General features: G+C 43.3%; 1 pseudogene; it reads right to left on the bottom strand.

Moving 5' to 3' along the window:
- Window positions 1–9,788: 9,788 nt before the first annotated feature.
- Window positions 9,789–10,224, bottom strand: LOC114694565 (annotated as a pseudogene).
- Window positions 10,225–10,746: the final 522 nt, after the last annotated feature.

Raw genomic sequence — 10,746 nt, 5'->3', positions numbered from 1 at the left:
AACTCCAGGCAGCCATCCACAAACACAAACAAGGTGTGTGTGTGTGTGTGTGTGTGTGTGTGTGTGTGTGTGTGTGTGTGTGGTCGTGACAGTGGCAGAGGTGGAGTTCAGTTACAGACTGGGTAACCAATGTCATCTCTTTGTAAGCACAAGGCTGAGTAAGGACCACAGTCATCAGGCAACTTGCGAGCAGTCACCAGATTCAGAAATCTACCTCTGTCATAAAGAAACAAAATTGTTAGCTGGGGGCAGCTGGTGAGGGACCCCGGAGTTCACACTCTCAGTGCCTGGGGCATGGGCATTAACACAGGACAAGAAACAGTATCTATGGTGGCCCCTAGGATAGACTCCTTCCCATTGCCTGTGTTCTGGGGAAGAGAAAATAAATTTTCTCCCCTTTATTGATCCAAGGGATTATTCACGATGGCCTGTTTTCTTGCTTCAGATGAATTCTTGTGGAGACAGTACCCTAAGCCTGCAGAGCTGGGGGGATGCTCTAATAGTAATGGATGATCTTAAGTGACTTCTGTCTCCACCCCCTCACTCTGTCTTCCTGTCCATCAGCACCAACACTCCATTCTGGCCCAATTAGAATCATAAAATGACTCGGGCTCAGGAAATGTGTTTTGAACTTGAAGTTGCCTCTTCATATTTTTAAATCATTGCATTTGAGCCTAATTCAATGTGATTCTGTATTTCCTTCCCATTTAATCTGTGTGCTGCTTTGGCCTACTTGTTGCTAGGACAACGAGCATCAGATCTGGCGTTCACTTGTTGTCCAGGAGGAGGCTGTTAATTAACTCCCTGAGATTGCAGGCCAGGTAATCAATACCAAATGTATGGACTTGGCTGGAATGTTTTAATTAAATTTACAGTAATTTTATTTGCAGCTTCTTTTGCAATCTGCATGGCTGCTATTGATTTCTATTTCAGACACAATGGCCTATTCACGAGCCAGGTCATCCCTTCCCCTAATTCCTTTCCCCATCAGCTGAGCCAGTGTTAGATGAGGAATCACAAGGCAAATTGTTAGTTAAAATGATAAGACAGAAATGAAGCAAGCCTTAAAATATCAGGAGGGCTGGGCTTCTGCCAGTTCAGCTACCCCCACCTAGCTGTGTTTTGTATGAACTGAATCCAGAAAACAGAGATCAGGCAGGTTCCGTGGAAAATAACCCAATGATGGGGAGCAAATAGCAAAATCACACTGTAGCCCCCTCAGTACTGCTCAGAATAAAATACGAACAACCCGCCCTCCACCACCGCAGTATTTTTAGCAAAGTCGTGTCCTTCCAGCAGTGAGCTGTGCACCTCTTAGGAGAAACATACCCCCATCCCCTCTAAGCATCCTCGCTAAAAGTTTGAGCTCCTGAGGTAAGTAAACCCAGGCTTCCCTAGCAGCAAGGCCAAGTCAATTACACTGTCATCTTTCAGTGTCTATAGGTGGTGGGTCATTCCCCACCTCACCAAGTTGTCACAGATTAGAGAAAATCACACACAGGGTGGGCTTGGAGTGTGCACTCTGGAGTCAGTCAGGGTTTTATGGCCTGTTTCTGCCACTTGCTATTTGGATACCTTGAGGCCAACAACTTAACCCCTCGGGCCTCAGGCTTCTCGCTTGTCGAATGGGCACACTGCCACCTGTCTCACATTACGTGAATGGATGAACGTAAAGAATTGAGCCGCTGAGCCTGGCTCGTGGATTCCTGAGTTCTTCCACGTGAGTTCCCATCACACTGTCGGGGCCAATCCCTCAGCTCTGGGCAGCTGTGCTGTCTTGGCCAAGCAGCTTCCCCGGGGTGAAATGAACGAACCTGTACCAATTACTTGGGGTGACTGGAATTTATTGCAAGGATATTTGAGACCCCAGGTAGAATAAGAATCTTTGCCAACAGCCACACTACCACTCCAGACTTTGTTTTTTTCCTCTTAGGAGGGCCTTGAGAAGGATCAGGCCAAAGTTTACCTTCCTAAAGGGAAGAAGCCTGAGCTAAAGACTCCAGCGTTTTCTTGTTTGCCACTTTCTGCAGCGAGGAGTTTCATGAATGACTTCTGTCCTGTCAAGAATGGGCAGCTTCTACTAGATAGTCTCCTCTAACCACACATGAATCAGCTGAGGGCCATCAACACTTACATTCACGTCAGGGCATGCTAAGTCCTTTACAGCAGGAGCAGATGCTGGCCATGATGACCCGACCTAAGAAAACAGCCACACAGGTGCCGAAAATAAGAACTAAAGGAAATAGTCTTGGTGGGTGCCCTGTTACAATAGAGCCACCAAAACTTACATCATTTTCTCTATCTCTCCCTCCCTCCCTCCCTCCCTTCCTCCCTCCCTCCCTCCTTCCTTTCCTCCCCTCCCTCCCTCACTCCTTCCTTCCTTCCTTCCTTCCTTCCTTCCTTCCTTCCTTCCTTCCTTCCTTTCTTTTGTTCTTCTTCAAAACAAACACTAGTATTTTAGACATGCAAACTTTTATTTGCTGATAAAATATTTTGTTTTTAATACTTACTAGGGACTCATTAGACATTGCTGAGTGAGGGACGAAAGAACACATTGGAACAGGCTAACATGGTTCTATATGATTCCTTTCAGAATGGTGGAGAGCAGCCAAACCATGACTCTACTGGAAAGCATTTCAAGAGTCACTCTCTAAGTCCGATGATCTGTTTGACTGAAGGTGTTATTGGCCACAAGAGCCTGGAATGGCCACGAGGGAGCGGGTGAGATTTGTATTACGGCAAACACCTGCTTGAAAATTCTCTCTCTGCCTGCATGTTTTGTTTCAAATAAACAGAAACTTAGCAAGAGTGTATTAATTCCCCTTCAAAAGCAGCAGTAGAATGGTGTATTGGAAGTGCTCCAGCTAAAAGACAAAAAAACAAAATGTGTTCAGTGATGAAAATATAGTTGTTATGGTGGAATTTGAACATATTTCCCTCGACAATAAAATCAATCTGTTTTTCAGTGCTTAAGATGATCTCTTCTTGGGAGACACCATATTTATGGGCATTAAAAATTATTTGAATCCAGTTAGAGAATGAGGGGTGGGTGACACTTGAGAACATACTCTCTCACTAGGCTTTCCTAATGGAATCTGTCTCCCTTGCTCTTTCTTCACATTTTTACGGTGTCTATTCCCAGACACAAGCAGTGCAGAAAGTGAGGTCTGGGAAGGAATGGCTATGATTAAACACTGTGAACTCAGTTACCCGATCTTTTCTGAGAGATGAAAGACCACTGAGAAGTGGGTGGGAGCTGAGCAAAGCCATGGAACTTGGCCATCTAGAGACCCACCCTGGCCCGACTTCCTGCACTAGAATCCCCGTTCTGTCTACTTAAGGGGTAGGCTGAGGGCTTTGGGAGATTGCTTAACTTCCAAGGAGCTACAGTTGCCTTCAAAGCTACACTAATGAAGTCAAAAGCAAAACAGATTTGAAGAACGTGACTTTCTGGTCTGTGTCTCATCATTGCCTGAGAGCAGATCCCTTTTTCATTCATGTATATTATTTCATGGAATAATTGTGTAGCTTACCTTTCCCCCTCTAACTTTTTTTCCCTTTCCCAGATGCTATAGTGCAGAAGATGCATGCCCTCTCCAAGCCAGAGCTCTGGCTTTAAGACTCAGGCTGAGGTTCACAGTAGACATACTCTGTGATCCCTCAGGGGGAGTGTGGCATGGAGGTTTGTCATTTCATCCTTTAAGGAGCAGAATTGACATGGAGATGACTAGTAAGCACACATACTATGCACAGTGAACGTAAGAACCTAGTCTAAGTCCTCTCTCTCTCTCTCTCTCTTGTTTTTTTTGAGACAGGGTTTCTCTGTATAGCTTGGGAGCCTATCCTGGAACTCGCTTTGTGGAACAGGTTGGCCTTGAACTCACAGAGATCCACTTGCCTCTGCCTCCCAAGTGCTGGGATTAAAGGCATATGACACAACCACCTGGCTTTTTCTCCCATTTTTTTTTGGGGGGGGGCTTATGTAACTCTCAAAATAGTTTTCTGAAGACAGTATCAATCATCTCCTATTTTTTTTTAACAAGAGGAAACTGAAGCAAAGCAAACTTAAAAAACTTGTTCCAAACTACACTGTGGTGAAGAACCTGAGCGGAAACTGGGCAGTGCGGTTTCCATACATGGACTTAGTTTATGTCCATTGTTCCCCCCACACTATCAAAACCGTTCAACAGGAGCTGTGCTTCAGCAGGCCCAGAGTGGGTCTCTGGGTCTGTATCTCTAAATGTCCAGTGACATTGCTGACCCAGTGATCAGCCTTGGAACTGCAAGGGGTTCAAACAGTCTTCTAGCCAGAGGGATTGCCTTTATTTGAGTTCTTCAACTACAGAGCTCTTGCCGCATGTGGTAGGTAGTTCCTGTTGTTTGAAAGGGGTAATGATTACGAGAAAATCTTTATGAATTTATGGAGTGAAGACATTCTCTGTGCTGGTCACTTCTGCAAGGTATTGAAGGGAGCGGTTTAGTGTGAGCTGTGGAGAGAGCTGACCTTGTTGGATCTTGGCTCTGACTTTGATTAGCTTTGTGACTTTGAGCAAAACCCTGGCTTCGATGGGTCTGTGAAATGAGATAACAGTACTTTACCTCACAGGACTATTGTGAATCCTCACGATGAATCCAGGTTCCAAAGCGACAAGATTAGAACAAAGCTTGTCATCCGGCAAGTGCTTCTGTGTGTAGGCGCAGGGTAACTTCAGCTGGGTTCATTCTGACAACAGTTCTGTTTCAGTTTCCTGTCTTTGGCTTCAGTAGAACAGGGGATGACTCACAAAACAACCCCATTTACACCACCATTTTCTAAAACTCTTGAATCCCTGGTGTGTGTGTGTGTGTGTGTGTGTGTGTGTGTGTGTGTGTGTGTACACTGATTGATACACACTTGTGTGTCCCAATGTGACTAATATGACTTTTTATAGAAATAAATTAATGAGGCATCCAAAATGAGAGTAGGGCTCATTCATATCCTGACAACCCTCCAACCCATTCGGATTCTGCCAAGTGTAATGCCAGTTGTTCTGTTCTCGGGTTAAGTATGAGAATGTTAGTCCCCAATCCTGAAACAGTAGAAGTAAGAATTGCTTTTGTTTTGTTTTCTTTCTTTTTTCTAAGAAAACAGACACTAGGTGATTGAGATACACAAAACATTAGAAATATCACAAAGACCCAGGTATTAGGACTTACCTCCCATCTTCAGAAATAGAATATAGTAAAATTGAGTATGTCCCATATTTTCCTTTTATGCCCCCCTCCAGTTGTATTCTCTCTTTTTCAGAGGGAGCTATTCTTCAAATATAATATTTATCCTTTAAAATTTTTCATGTATTCTTTATTGACAGGCCTGTGTGTGTGTGTGTGTGTGTGTGTGTGTGTGTGTGTGAGAGAGAGAGAGAGAGAGAGAGAGAGAGAGAGAGAGAGAGAGACAAGGTTACATTTTACATAGTTAATATTTGTATATCATGTGTCCTTGAGCAATTTACTTTTGTCTCTACATTTCAGCAGTGAAATTTATTTCTGTGGCTCTCTGTAGCTCTATAGTTCAGTTCTGAGTTCTGTCACTTACAAGTATTATAACCCAATTTATTTTTCACTCTCCTGCGTGACAAACTCTTACCTCCTCTGGAGTAGAGAATAGCCGTCTCATCACACAACCCTCCCCTACCTCCCATTGTAGCAGGAATTCAAGACTTGAAGTTTCCAGGCTTGGTTCTGGAGCTCAAAGATATTTTGTCTTCTGGCTCAAGTAGATTTTGATGTTTGTGTCCTAGCATTTCTTCCTTTTTGACTCTACTGTATATTTGAAAGACGTGTCTAAAAATTCAATGCACTTTGGTTTTGTACTGGGCTGTGTAGGCTTCCTCATACCTCCAGCGAGCAGCTAATTCACTGATGAATAGACAAGAGTACTCAGGATATGACGTGGAGAAAAGGCACTGGATTGGGACTGAATCAATATCTTCAAATAATAATGGCCATGTTGATAAAGACAGTTACACCAACATGGATGACTAAATGATATAATTTCACTGAGTAATGTTCTGTCCCCCCTCCATTTTATAGCTTATGTGTTTCATCTAGGGAATCTTGTTAACATGGAGACTTGCTACCTCAGGTGGAGGCAAGGAGTTGAGATTCCACACTCCTAACAAGCTCTCAGAAAACACAGCTGCTGGTCCTCAGAGTCCTCAGCCAGACTCTGAGCAAAGACAACGTATGGATAGAGTTTACATTTGGTTCAGATTTTAGTTTAGTTTAGCTTTCCCCCCACAGTTTTCATCTTTTTGTGGGGACCTCGGGACAATCCATGTCTCTTGTAGTGGTGCTGTTGATTACAGCTTCCTGACAGATGACAAACCAAACCGTCCAGATCAACCAAATAAAAATGTCTAGGGCTGGGATCTACACACAGCTTTTAATGGTATCTAGGTTACTTCAATGTGCAGTCAAGACTTTCAAGAAACTTCGTCCAAGGGCAGATGTTCTCACACTTTGGCACACATTATAATTTCCTGGAAGTGTTGTTGAAATGTAAGATTGCTAGGGATCGGCCAAATGACTCAGTGGTCTAGAGTGGACCTAAGAATTTGTATTCCTAGCAAGTTCCCAGGTGATGTTGGAAGACTGCCAGCCTTGGGACTCCACTTGGAGAGCCATTACTAATGACTGGAGTGGTCCTCTGTAAAATAGACACAAGTATTACCCACTTCTTATGGCCATTGATGGCTTAAATGAGAAATGTCCCTTGTAAGCTCTGGTATTTGAAGACTTGGTCCCCAGTTGGTGGCACTGTTTGGAAACCTTTGTGAGGTAAGGCCTTCATGGAGGAAGTATTTAACGGGGCAGGCTTTGAGTGTTTATGGTGTAGGCCCTACTTCCTGTTCACTCCCTGCTTGGTGCTTGTAGCTGAGGATGTGAGCTCTCAGCTTCTGGTTCCTGCCACCACAACTGTCATTTACTTTGATGCTTCCCTGCCATGATGGACTTTTATCCTCTGGAACTACAAGTCAAAGCAAACTCTCTTCCTTAAGTTGCCTTGGACATGATGGTTTGTTGCAGCAACACAAATGTTTCTATAACATGACTCAGTGGATGATCCACAGAATAAAACCGTTATATTGTGCACACAGTAGACAATCAAGAAATGACTTCCCTTATGATGGTTAAATCTTGTGTTGTATCTACATTCAAGTGAGTTAATTAGTAAATCTTTAGTTGATTTGTCCATAATATTGGTTAGGTTGTTTTACTTAACATGTTTATTTTGAAGTTTCCCAGTTAAAGAGACACTTCTAGGTGTAGTAAAAGTGATAGCATTGCCTCTCAGAAATATTCAACACACAGTCCAGTTCCATTGACATTCTACTCATATGCACATCCATGGTCACATCAGTGACTACACATCTACATGCTCATGTGCTGTGAATACATCATACTTTCAATATTCTCCTTCCTCCTCCTCCTTTTTCTTCTTCTTCTTCCCAACAGACCACACCTACCTGTGACAGAAGTAGAGTCTCTAGAGACTCAAGTTTGTAGAAGCTGGGGTGGTCTCCAAAGGAAGGTAGATGAGAAGGAAAGGGGGTTGGTGTACCCACTTCTGAGCCTTGAAGCTCTGCCAAGATCACATTGCCTCACCAACTCTGACATCAACTCCATTGTGATTTTTTTTTTCTCCCTGTGAATGCCGTGTTCCCATACAGCTCCTTCCCAGGAAGAAGCATTCCCAGGTGGGATCCTCTGGCCCAAAGGCTGCTGCTTCAGCGCCGTCTTTGTTAACCCAAGGAGGCTGCCTTTTGGGTTTTGCAAAGAAGCACATCATTTTCACTAAATTCTCTGCGTCCAAAATGACCCCTTGCTGGGCTTTGCAGCTTCCCCGGTGAACTGCAGCTATTGATCTTGCTACCAGCTTTGTGAGTAATGCCGACAAGACAGTTTCTGGTGCCTTCTCTGACAACTGCCCAGATTTGGGACTCAAGCTGGATGCGGCCTGCATCGTAAACATGCCCAGCTTGTGCTGACAACATAGAAAACACTTGAGGATAAACATTTGTGCCGGCTAAAAATGTCTTGTGGGATCGGGAGTGTTTCATCAAAAGACTTATCTATGCATTTCGGAGGGTGTCTGAAAACCTTCTACAACCCCAAAGCAACGGTTCTGACTGACTCATTCATCAGTATCCACTGCATTTCTTACCCTAAGCTTCAAAGAGGGAAAATGAAATGAAAGGGTTAATTCTTATTAAAAATGGACAGATGTCCTTCCTGGGCGATAGAAGGGCTTAACTGAAGGATGTTTGCTGTAGACAGGCATTTGGGGCTCAGGCCTGACTATGTTTCCTTTTAATGTCTCCTGACAAATCTGGACTTGAGGATCAGGACCTGTTGCCTAAGAAAAGATGGTAATTCTCCCTAAGCAATTGCTGGGTTAATTAAGTCTGTCACTAGTTCTGAGGGCAATTGTAGCCAAGTTGAGAGGGCTTTAGAGCCAAGGCTAGTTGCTGTTTTGTGAAACAGTCTGAAATAATTCTCTCTTGGGTCGATATTTCTGGCATGGACAATGCCGCCTTTCTAGAGTTGAGCTTAGACAGCTGGTCTCAGGAAAAGCTATGCATTTATTAAGACCCATGGCCACTGGGCATTAAATTCTCCTCTAATCTGGAGCAGAACCTAAAGAGGATGGGAAAGAATCCATTAAGGGGAGAAAAACACTGCACATGGGAAGGCTCTGTAGCCGTGATGGCAGCTAATGCTGTGGGCACAGTTTATAAACGGCCTTGGAGTGGGGAGGCAGAGTGCTCTGTAGAATGTGTATCTATGTTAGGTTTTTTTAAAATGTGTTCCTGTCCACTGAGAGAAAGAAGAAAAAGAACCACTACAATAGTAATCCTCATTCTTAGGGACTGTGCACCTCCTGTGCATGAAGCATTTCCCACAGCAGATCACTGCTCTTCACAGTGACTCACACGGGGAGGCCTATCAATCCATTTCATTAGGAGAAGCACAGAGAGGAGACATGATTCGTCCAAGGCTGAATATCTGGTAAGAGAGTAAGCTGGGGCTGGGAACTTAATCAGGATTATGGAGCTCCTAGCCTGACTCTCACTGAGGAGGCAGATGGGCCAAAGGGAGAACGGATCACAGGAGTGTGAGGAGCATCAGAGGTGACATCCAGTTATAACAGGAACTATAGGGTAAGTCTGAGTTTCAAAATTACAGGAGCATTTGAGTTGCTTATACTCACTGCAAGTTGTATTTTCTATTATGTATTATCTATCTATCTATCTATCTATCTATCTATCTATCTATCATCATCATCTATCTACCTTTCTATCTGTCATCAATCATCCACCAATCTATTTATTATCTATACTTTCTACATAAATAGAGCTTAGTGTTCTTTACTAAAAAAACACCATCAGATCAAGTTGGAGTCTGCTAGCTTATTCCATTTTCTTTCCTTTCGGGGACAAACCTTTATGAAATTTTAGATATACAGTCCATTTTATTACATTTATCACTTACATACTGCATTCATAAAAACACATAGAAGTTTTATTTCTTGTAATAGTAAGTGGTACTATATACTATAAATTAACATGCAATGTGTTCTTTTAAAAAGAGTATGTCTGATATTAGACTATCCTTGAATTCTGAGCATACTTCATTATGGTTAAATGAGTCAGTCATTATTTTAAAAACATGTTGCCTAACTCACTTTGTCAACATTTTTCTGTTTACCTGAGCAGTCTTTAATGGAAGTTGTGTATGAAGCGGCTCTACTCCTGCATCTCCTCAATCGTTTCTTCCTTGTAGTTGTCCTTCTCCTTCCATACTTGTCCAGAGTTGCCTGCCCTTTCCAGGAGCTTTTCGTGGTCTTTGCCCAGCTCTAGCCTGGTAATAACCACCTTGCTGGGGTGGATGCCCACATGGACAGTTCTGCCATTCCCCTTTTCGCTGCACTCATTCCATGTAGATGACATATGTCTTCCTGTACACTAGAACCACTTTGTCAATCTGCTGGCCTTTGTTGTGCCCTCAGACAATCTGAACTTCATCATCCTTTCCAATGGGTGTAGATCGAACATTGCCCTTCTGTCTCAGCTCTTTGGAAAGAGGGGGAGATGTGATCTTCCTCCAAATGTGAGAAGGTGCGTTGAAATGCTGTTTGTGACTCTTGCTTCTGTCATAAGTTACAGAGGGATTGAACTTCATTTTGTCTGCTGTGATCCAGCCATGGCCACCTCACTTTGTTAACATTTTACTGAGTTTTTATTGAAGATTGGTCAACTAGGCACTGTGGTACATGTCTGTGGTCCCAGGACTGAAGGGGTAGAATTGTGTGAATTTGAGGCCAGTCTAGGCTACACAGTGAGAGAACAAAGAAAGAAAGAAACAGACAGACAGTTCAGTGTTTTATTTTTGTGACATGACTCCTTACTTCTGCATACTGCTTTCTGACTGTCAGAGTGCATCCAGAGCACTCCACTTCTCAAATGAGGTGGTGCATCGGGTGACATTGTTCTCCTACAAAGCAAGGCTAAGGTGAATTTTTAAAAAAAACACCGTTAAAAAAAATCTCAGCAAGTTTAAAGAATTTAAAAAAAAATTGTATTTAAGCAACACCTCCAGAAACTTGTTAAGAGTGGTGGTATTTGAACAACGGCCATGCCCTCTCCCTTTCCCAGCTCAGCATAAATAGATGGCACATGCTCCCCAAACCGAGTATTCCGTTCT

The sequence above is a fragment of the Peromyscus leucopus genome, chromosome 5 (genome assembly GCF_004664715.2).
Source record: "Peromyscus leucopus breed LL Stock chromosome 5, UCI_PerLeu_2.1, whole genome shotgun sequence".
Lineage (NCBI taxonomy): Eukaryota > Metazoa > Chordata > Mammalia > Rodentia > Cricetidae > Peromyscus > Peromyscus leucopus.
This window is presented reverse-complemented; position numbering and strand designations above follow the sequence as displayed.